Raw genomic sequence first — 10,858 nt, forward strand, 5'->3', positions numbered from 1 at the left:
ACCCTCATTGTTATACAAAATTACATATAAGAGGTTGTGAGGGGAATGGGAAAATAAACAAGGAGAGAAATGAATTACAGTAGATGGGGTAGAGAGAGAAGATGGGAGGGGAGGGGAGGGGAGATAGTAGAGGATAGGAAAGGTAGCAGAATACAACAGTTACTAATAGGGCATTATGTAAAAATGTGGATGTGTAACCAATGTGATTCTGCAATCTGTATTTGGGGTAAAATTGGGAGTTCATAACCAACTTGAATCTAATGTATGAAATATGATATGTCAAGAGCTTTGTAATGTTTTGAACAACCAATAAAAAAAATAAAAAAAATAAAAGCTTCTTTTGCTGTAGCTCTGAAAAAAAATGGTTTGCTGAGCAAATTAACAATGTAAACTGGAAGAATTAAAGAGAATGTCTCAACTGAAAACACAGTAGATATATATGCTGACATAAAAAATATGTTGATTGAAAATCATTCTTCCTGGGCTAGGGTTGTAGCTCAGTGGTGGAGTGCTTGCCTTGCATGTGTGAGGCACTGGGTTTGATTCTTAGCACCACATATAAATAAATAAATGAATAAAATAAAGGCCCATAAACAACTAAAATGAAATTAAAAATAAAAGAAAATCATTCTTTGTTGGGGTTTAAGTGTGCAGAGTTTAGCTCCCTCAGGCCTGACTTTTTGCAAGAGCTATGGCTGTGATTTAGGTCAGCTGAGGCAAACCTCAGTTAGGAGGAGGAAAAGTTCTCTTCCCCTTATCGCAAGGCACAAGTTCTGCATGGTTTGGCCAAGAGGAAGAAGCTTCCTGCATACTTATCCTGGGAACAGTACCTTCTAAAGAAACAAATGCATCCTCAGGGGATTAGATAATGTCTACAAAGAACTTTAAGAGGGTACTTATCAAATTAAAAGGAACAGTCTGAATCTAGCTCTGTGTATCCGCTGAGGCATGATATTTGGACAATGTGGGTAAAGTGTTATTGAAGAATTGCTTGCTTTGTTAGAAGAAGAATATAAAAGGAACTTGCAAATAAACCTCAGCATGCAGTTGCGATTGCTGCCTTGGCTCTGCATCCCCTGTGTCCTGGTTATTTTGCGACCCTTACCCAGGGACCCGAACGCTCTAGACGTTCACAATTCTTGCTCAAAAAAAAATGTAAGTTGGGACATCAAAAATTCAAAGTGTGGAGAGGTATGGATTGCAAGTATAATGTTTTATTAGTGTATTTTCTCTTTATTTTTACTTTTTTCTGTCTTACTTTAAAAGATTATGTTATGTTGCTATTATTCAGAATAGTTTGTAGTAGTCATAACATAAATTTTTAGGCCTCAAGGTAGTCACCAAGCAAAAGTCTGTCATTGAAAAACTTAATAAGAAAGAAACCAAAACACACTTACTAGAGTTAGTCTCTTAACAAGAGAATCTGTGAAGGAAGAGGTAAAAAAAGAACCCTAATGAAACTCAAAACCAAATTATGAACTGGCTTTTGTAAGTCCTTACTTACTAATAGTTACATCAAATCCAAATGGATTAAATTCTTTCATTAAAAGTCACATATGAGTGAATGGATTTTAAAAAAAGACTCAACAATATGTTTCTTACAAGAAACTCTAAGGACACAGATAGATTGAGGGCAGAGAGAGGAGACAAACTCAACAATTTTAATATAGTCAATTTATCTTTAAATATTCTAATAGCAGGATTATAATCTGCAGGAGATCCCGGATAAAGACCACAGGAAGCAACAAGAAAAACAAGTGTGGAACTCCTGTGCTCATTGCTTCTCTCTGAACATGTAGAGGTCATCATCAAAATGTACCCGATGATGTATCATGTAAAATGTATCATGCTCTTAATGAGAATTAAATTTCAGTGCATGAAACCTTGATGGCACTCAAACCGTATCCAACCATTGCAGAGGTCATCACTAGGACATCTCTCAAATATGAATGCCATGCTTGAGTTGCCCAAATATATTTGAACGTTCTTGATCCTGCCTAGGTTCAAAAGTCAGACTGGTTTCCACACCATAAGTCCCTACAGAAAATGAACTGGTTCCGGTAAAAAGGCTTCAGGTAGAAGAAGTTCCAATAGGCAATAATGCACCCATTTCAATCCAATAGTTCTCTTTCATCTTGAAATTTGTACGTTTCTAGAGATATCAATATACTAACAAAAATAATTTAAGGATATTTTGGTCAAAGAGAGGAATTTTCAACTTTAAAAATACTGTTTCATCATAATATATCAAAATACACTCTACTGTCATGTATATCTAAGAAGAAGAATTAAAAAAAAGTTGAGAAAACTATCCATTTTTATTAGGAGAGTTGCACAGAATGCTACCTAGAAGAACTCCATAGAATGCTGCCTAGAAGCCGTTCCAAACAGAATATTAAGAAGAAAAATATGAAGGTATGGCCATTAATCATCTGATGTGCTTAGGAAATAATGAGAGTTAGAAGGCACCAGCATAAGCAGAAGCTCTCCATGCCATTGAGTGCCATATTGTGGATGTAATTTAAGTTAATACTTCTCTAATTATTCAAGTAATTCATGCTTATTATAGAAAACTTGGAAAGACAGAGGAGCACTGTAAAGAATAAAATAAAAATCACTTGTAATCTTTCCCACTTTTTATAGCTTTCTACTTTTTTTTCTGCATACAAACTTACAAAACAGTGATGAGATGGTGTTATATAAATAGCTTTGCATGCCACTTCTTTCACTTAGTGCATTGTAAACATTTCCCCATTTTATCCAAAATTACTGGTTAATGTAAAGTTTAATGGCTGTGGACACTGCGGCCCAGAGATCCAGAGAGAGAGTCACTCCATGCCCACACATGGGGTTTCCTCTTGTTTCTCCTACTAACAGCCAACTTCTTATGATTACCCTGTCACTTGTCATATAATCTAACACTTCCATATTCTCACATCCTACCTCATAAACATCTCAGCCAACCCTCCAGACTCCTTTCTACCAGTAGAAACTGTAAACCACTACACAAACCTATTGACTATGTGGTAGAAGATAACTGAACTCATCATTTCTCATTATGGCGACAAAACTATAAATGTAAAAATAGAAGCTAACTGATATATGGCTGCATGTTGGGGTACATTGAGTGCTGTAATGTTAATCTCCCCCTTAAAGGTGAGATATTGGTAACCTATAGGGATACTATAAGACAATAGGGCAGAGGCTGTAATACCTCAGATCTACACTGCAAGAGAAGAAGACACATAGACATCATGAAGAAATGAGAGAGGAAAGTGCCCAAAACAAACCAAGATACTACAATAGAATTCATAGGTAGTGCAGAGGGTGAAATGTCAGAGAAGGAGTTCAGAATATACATAACTAAAATGATTTGGGAATTAAAGAATGACCTAAATGAGCAGATACAGGCAAAAATTGATCATTCTAACAAAGAGATAAGAGAACAAATACAGGTGAACATTAATCACACCAACGAAGAGATAAGAGAACAAATACAGATTGCAAGGGGTTACTTCAGGAAAGAGATAGAAATACTAACAAAACAAAACAAAACAAAAACAAGTAAACAAATAGAAATCCTTAAAAATGAAAGAAACAATAAGCCAATCAAAAAATTCAGTAGATAGCATTCATTACCAATAGACTGGATCACTTGGAAGACAGGACCTCAGAAAACGAAGACAAAATATACAGTCTTAAAAATAAAGTTGACTTCACACTGAAGATGATAATAAACCATGAACAGAATATCCAAGAAATAGGGGATACCATCAGAAGACCAAATTTAAGAGTTATTGGGATAGAGGAAGATTCAGAGATTCAAACCAAAGAAATGCACAATCTCTTCAGTAAAATAATATCAGAAAATTTCCCAAGCATAAAGAATGAATTGAAAAATCAAATACAAGAGGCCTATGGGACACCAAATGTGCAAAATTAAAAACAGATCTACACCAAAACCCATTACAACAAAAATGCCTAGCATATAGAATAAGGATAGAATTTTAAAGGCCGCAAAAGAGAAAAATCAGATTACCTATAAGGGAAGACCAATTTTGATCTCAGCAGATTTTCCAACCCAGACTCTCAGTCAGGAGATCCTGAAAAAACATATACCAAGCTCTAAGAGATAATGGATGCCAACCAAAAATCTTATATCCAGCAAAATTAAGCTTCAAATTTGATGATGAAATAAAAACCTCCCATGATAAACAAAAACTAAAAGAATTTACAGCAAGAAAGGCTGTACTACAGAACATTCTTAGCAAAATACTCCATGAAGAGGAAATGAAAAACAACAATGAAAATCTTCAAAGGAAAGAACTACAATAAAGGAAAAGCTAACCAAAGGAGAAACCAAGTCAAGTTAAATACCAAAAATAAACAAAAATAAGTAGTAAGAAAGTTCATGTGTCTTTCAACCCTTTTTGGTAAATTTTTACACATAAAAATTTTTACTACAATATTATCTAATTTTTCAGGTTTATTTTGTATTTTTTGTTTTCCATTTCTCTTCACAAAGTAACACTAATATTTTCTTTAAAAGTTTTAGCATTTTATGTTATATTTCAATATATAATTAATCTGGTATTTGTATATACATTGCCTGTGATATGAGATGAGGTATATTTTACTTTGTTATAATTAAAAAACCATTATTCAAGATTGAAGGATGAAAAAGATCAATCAGAGTAAAAATTGTTTAATAAGGTATTTATAAAGGTAAGGGCAAGGTTGAAGGAAACCAACAAATTTTGTGAAGCACCTTTCCTCCTGTATACTTGGAGGTATAGGAGGTGAAAGAAGAGAAAACCTTGTAGGACAAGGTGAGCTAACCGAAGTTATTCCCATGAAAAGCATGAAAAAACCAACTCACAGTCTAAGAGTCTTATAGGGAAGAATAAAGCACCTTGCTTTAATTTTGTATATTTCAAGTTCATCTCTTTGGTGTCCCTTTCTGATGCAACTCAACAAGAAACTACATGACAAGGGGACTTATAATGCAGCGTATAGCATATATCTCACCAAAAGGTTAAAGATGGAGAAAGGAGCCAATGTAGCCAATGGCAGCCATTGGTTACATGAAGCTACTGAGTACTTGAAATGTGTCTAGTCTGAATTGAGGTGTGCTATGTGTTAAATAGACATTAGATTATAAAGAATTTAGTAATTCAAACAAAATGAACATGAAATATATTGCTAACAATTATTTTCTTTGCAAATTATGTTGGTAATCCATTGGGTTAAATGAAAATATATTAAAATTAATTTCTCTATGTGTCATTAAAAAAAGAAGTAAAGGAAACAAGGTAAAATATTCTGTATCTTGACTGTAGTACTATATATCCATATGAATATATATGTTGTCATTTTTTTATATTTTTGTTGTCAAAATTCATATAACTATAAAACTAAATAGGGCAAATTGTACCATATATGTTATATCTCAACAAATATGACCTTAAAAAGAAATTTAGTTCATGAAGTGTTCTAACAGTATTGGTCACATACTAACCACCTGATAAATAATGTCTATTATTATTATTTTTTAAAATTTCTTTTTAGTTGTAGATGGACACAATATCTTTATTTTATTTTTTTAATGTGGTGCTGAGGATCGAACCCAGTGCTTCACGCATGCCAGGTAAGCACTCTACCACTGAGCTACAATCCCAGCCCCAATAATGGCTACTATTTTTATTCATTAAAACAACCAGCATCAGGCTGATTCATAGTGGGGTAGGGAGCGGGAGCATGGGATGAATAGACAAACTCTAGATAGGGCAAAGGGGTGGGAGGAGAAGAGAGGGGGCATGAGGTTAAAAATTATGGTGAAATGTGATAGACATAATTATCCAAAGTACATGAATGAAGATATGAATGGTGTGAATATACTTTGTATACAACCAGAGATATGAAAAATTGTGCCCTATATGTGTAATATGAACTGTAATGCATTCCACTGTCATATATAATGAATCAAAATTTGAAAAAAAAAATTAATGGCTGTGTAACAGCCCACAATATGCATATATGTATGCCTTGTAACTTATTAAAGCAATCCTCTGTTGTTGGCTATTTTTATTATTTACAGTTATTATGATAATATATGATGATATAATAAACATATGTTAATTAAGTATTCTCAGAAATATAAAAATTACCAAAATGCTCTTCAAGTTCATGTCACTTGTGTAGAACTTTAGAAGACAAGACTATTTCGGTTTTTTGATTTAATGTGAATGGTTGTTTATTCTTATTGGTCACCTTCAAGGGTCATATGAGCACAGTATAAGAGCACACAACTCTGTGTTCAACCAAAGGACAGCTGTGAGAATGGAAATATGATTTCTGATACTTCATGTACAACTGTCACAACAAAGGTCAAATGAGAAGTCACTGACATGCAGTTTTACATAGAGTTTAATATTTTTTTTTTTTTTAGGAAAAATGTGAAAAAACAGTGTAAGAGCATGCCCACTGCCTCTCTGAATCTGCTCAAAAGCAGAATATTAATTCTGTACTGGAGACAACTCTAGACTTGCATCACTCCAGAGGCCCTTTGACCTTCCTTCTTTACCTTTAAAGGAGGACATAAAATTCCCATGTAAAAGAAGATTTCCCCATATCAGAAAGTACCAACATACTGTCTTAAGCCAGAAGTTTATGGTAAGGAACAAACAGCAGCTTAATTCTCAAGGATAACAATAACAATAAGGACCTATAAACTTTTCTAAGAGTCCCACTCTGATGATGACTGCCGAACAGGAAAATGCTATACACACATTTAGCAGGAAAACTAATGGAGATGGCGGCTACTTTCATCAAATGCCGTAAAATTTTCATAAGCAGTCTAAGCATAATTGTTAAGAACAAGCAAATGTGTGGGAGAAAGAGAAAAGTGTAAACTTTTTAACAATAATTATATTTATGATATGTCTGTTAGAACATTTTTCATTATTCATTCAGACCTTCAAGTTTTTAGGATTTTGATCAGTGAAGTTCAATAATGCATATATGATAAATATCTAAGTAATCTAAATGATTATATAAAACACATTAATTTGCTAACACAAATTTGTTCATGTGTGGGTTTTTATTACAGAACAATGAGACTTTTCAGTATGGTAACAATCATTTTCTGTGCCACTCTCAGAAAGTGTACAACAGTACTCAGTAACAGTACAAGTAGATATTTTACACAATATTATTAATAGTACAACCCCTTTAATAAGCAGTAAGGAGATTCCTCAAAAGATTAGGAATGGAAGCACCATATGAGCTAAGCCATCCCATATTGGTATTTATGCAAAAGAGTTAAACTCAGGATACTATAGTGATATATGCATTCCAAAGTTTATAGTGGAACAGTTCACAATTGCTGAGTTGTAAAACCAGCCTAGTGTTCATCATCAGATGAATGGATAAAGAAAACGTGATATATACACAATGGGGTTCTACTCAGCCATAAAAAAAGGAAATTATGTCATTTTCTGGTGAATGGATAGAAATGGGTAATTTCATACCTCATGAAATAAGCCAGACTCAGAATGTGAAGGGTTTAATGTCTTCTCTCACATGCGAAAGTTAGAGAGAAAAACAGAATTTTTAAAAAAGGGAGCGATGTCTTGAAAATAGAAGGGAGAATAGTGGAGTAGAAGAAGGCAGATAGAGAAGGGAGTGGGAAAGGGGAGGAACTGCAGAATGAAATTGACCAAATGACGTTATGTGCATTCTTAAGTATATATCACAATAAATTCTACTTGGGTGTTGAAGCGGACGGAGCTAGACGTCCGTCAGACCCGGAGTTAGGACCTGCTTTCGGGGCATGAGCTGAGGATACAACGTGGAGGCCACCAGTATTTCATAGAGATTGATAGATGCAGAAACCAAAACTCTTCCCTTGGAGAACGCATCCATCCTTTCAGAGGACTCTCCACAGCAAGGGCACAGATTATGGATTGGCAACCTGGACCCCAAAATCACAGAATACTACCTCCTCAAACTCCTCCAGAAGTTTGGTAAGGTGAAGCAGTTCGACTTCCTCTTCCTCAAGTCAGGTGCTTTGGAGGGACAGCCTTGAGGGTACTGTTTTGTTAACTTTGAAACTAAGCAGGAAGCAGAATAAGCCATCCAGTGTCTCAATGGCAAGCTGGCACTGTCTAAGAAGCTGGTGGTACGATGGGCACATGCTCAAGTAAAGAGATACGATCATAACTAAAATGACAAGATTCTTCCAATCAGTCTTGAACCTTCCTCAAGCACTGAGCCTACTCAGTCTAATCTATGTGTCCCAGCAAAGATTAAAGCCATTGAAGCAAAGCTGAAAATGATGGCAGAAAATCCTGATGAGGAGTATCCAGCAGCACCTGTTTATTCCTACTTTAAGCCACCAGATTAAAAAAAGGACTACTTCTTATTCTAGAACAGCTTGGAAATCTCGAAGATGATGGTTGTGAATTACTGTGGCAGCAAAAGCAAATTGGTCTCCACACCTGACTCCTCTGCCTTGGTACTTTGTAGATGGTATTATCCAACAGAGCACAATCACATGTTAGAGTTCGGTAACATAACATTTTGGATATTCTTATGGATGTGTCTTCCCTGAACTATGTGTAGAATTGAGCATCATCCAGAATAAATAGGATTGTGTCCAAAATTTTGATTTGAACACTGGGATGCTCTAGTTGGCTGGTTTGTTTGGATTAGTAACTACAGAAACATTATATAGTATGCCAGAGAGAAAGTCAAACATACAAAATGTTATTATTCAATCAGGAAAGTAAATTTATTAACCTCTATCAAAAGAACATTTTTCTGTGCACATGTCTTTACAACATAAAGAAAAAGTTAAGAGACAGGGAGGAAAGTAAGACATTTTAAATCATGTTTAGAACTGCTTTTCAAGAATTTATAATGGAAATTCCTCCAACTAAACTAAAAAAGAGAGTTCTTGGCAAAAGGGAGCTTGTCCTTTGAGCAAATGTTGTAGTAATCTGCTTAAGAATTATGCTTATTGTTTCAAAATCCCAATTAGGAAAATGTGGTATAGATCTTAAAATTCTTTGCATCAATAGACTATAGAATCAAATTTAGTATTTTGTACCACAATGAAAGTTTTGTTTGGAAATCTAATTTTTATACTATAGTAATCATTTTTTAAAATCCAAATAATTTTGCCTCTTATAATACCAAATGTTGTTATTAACACTGGACTTTTAAAATTGCACTTATTGCACAAGATTGTTTTTAAAGCATGAGATTGTTCTATTTGGAGACTGTTCTATTGTATCATGATCAATCTAAATAGAAAGCAATTTTTTTTGGAAAATCTAAACATTGCTATGTTGGTAATTATCAAATATGTTATTTTCCGATAATCATGTAGAGGTCTGAGTAGAAGAGGTCAAATGATCTTGGGCAGACAGTCAGTGGAGCAGGCACCATTCCGGCACCAAGATTGCAATCACTTCATGTTTTATGTAGTTTTAAAAAACTGCATGACTTGAAAATGATCCTTTATTTATGGAACATATTTTAACCTAGATATTTTTGCCATTTTGAACATTCAAAATATAACAACTTAGATATATAAACTGACAGATTTGGGGTTTGTTCCTTCACAGTTGTGGTCATTTTGGTGCCACACTTGACCGACTATTTCACTGGGAAGCACTGTTGCTTCTTTACAAGGTAAACCACTTTGTTACTTACTCTAGGTGCCATTCATGATGATTACAGACTGTCTTCCAGCATCATTCCTAGCAACAGGAAGCTTTCATTATGGGAATTTAAGTGTTCCTGGAGTTTAAATGAATTTAAGACGTTGGAATCAAAACTTCAGTGCAATGAAGTTTCAGAATCCACAGAACTGATTCAGAGAAATTCTTATCACTTTTTCCAAGTGATTTGCTATCTTTAGATAGCAAATAATTTCTGCATTTATTATCTATGTTATCTATGATGCAAGTAATTCTCTTTCCAGTTGAGGGATATAGTTCAGGGAGGTGGGTGAACTATCTCCCATCTTTCTGGTGACTTCTTGGAGTATAGAATTCACCACTTATCCTTACGCTCTCAAAGGGTTATGGTGGAGTAGAATTTAATGCAAATAGCCTTCTATTTTTAATAAGAATTTAGAAAATACTTAACTTAGAATTATATAGAATTGTTTTCTTTAGAAACTAGAACTATTTATCTGTATTTAAAGCACTGTTTATTATTTGTGAATAAATGCTAGACAGTGAAAAACAAAACAAAACAATAAATTCTACTTTTATATATACCTATAATAATTAAAATTAAATAAAAATTTCTAATTATTATATGCAAATTAATATTAGAAAAAGCAAGAAAATGAACTTTGCATATGGTAAAATAAATTATGTTTTGGACAAATGAAGTTTGAGGAATGAAGTTTTTTTTTTTAAGTAAAGTGAGAATGCTTACCATTATAAATGAATTACTCACTATAAGAAAGAAGAAAATATAGAACAAACCCTAAATACATGTATAAGAAAAATTAGAAGTTATTTGGAAAAGGAATCTAGAATAAGAATTTCTTCCTGCACTGGGTATTGAACCCAGGGCACTTAACCACTGAGCCACATCCCGAGCCCTATTTTGTATTTTATTAGAGACAGGGTCTCCCTGAATTGCTTAGGGCCTCACTAAGTTGCTGAGGCTGGCTTAGAACTTGAGATTCTCCTGCCTCAGCCTTCTGAGCTGCTAGGATTACAGGTGTGTGCCACTAAAACTTGCAGAGAATAATGAATTTTATGTACAGATAATCAAGTTACCATTTAAATGCATTTATGTAATTACTATTAAAATGGTGATTCTTTTTAAAAATATA

At 34.0% G+C, this 10,858-nt stretch overlaps 1 pseudogene; it reads left to right on the forward strand.

The window, feature by feature from the left end:
* The window catches only part of LOC107145144, a 32,210-nt pseudogene extending 22,025 nt beyond the window's left edge, over positions 1–10,185 (forward strand).
* The last annotated feature ends 673 nt before the right edge of the window (positions 10,186–10,858 follow it).

The sequence above is a fragment of the Marmota marmota genome, unplaced genomic scaffold (assembly GCF_001458135.2).
Source record: "Marmota marmota marmota unplaced genomic scaffold, marMar, whole genome shotgun sequence".
NCBI classification, from domain to species: domain Eukaryota; kingdom Metazoa; phylum Chordata; class Mammalia; order Rodentia; family Sciuridae; genus Marmota; species Marmota marmota.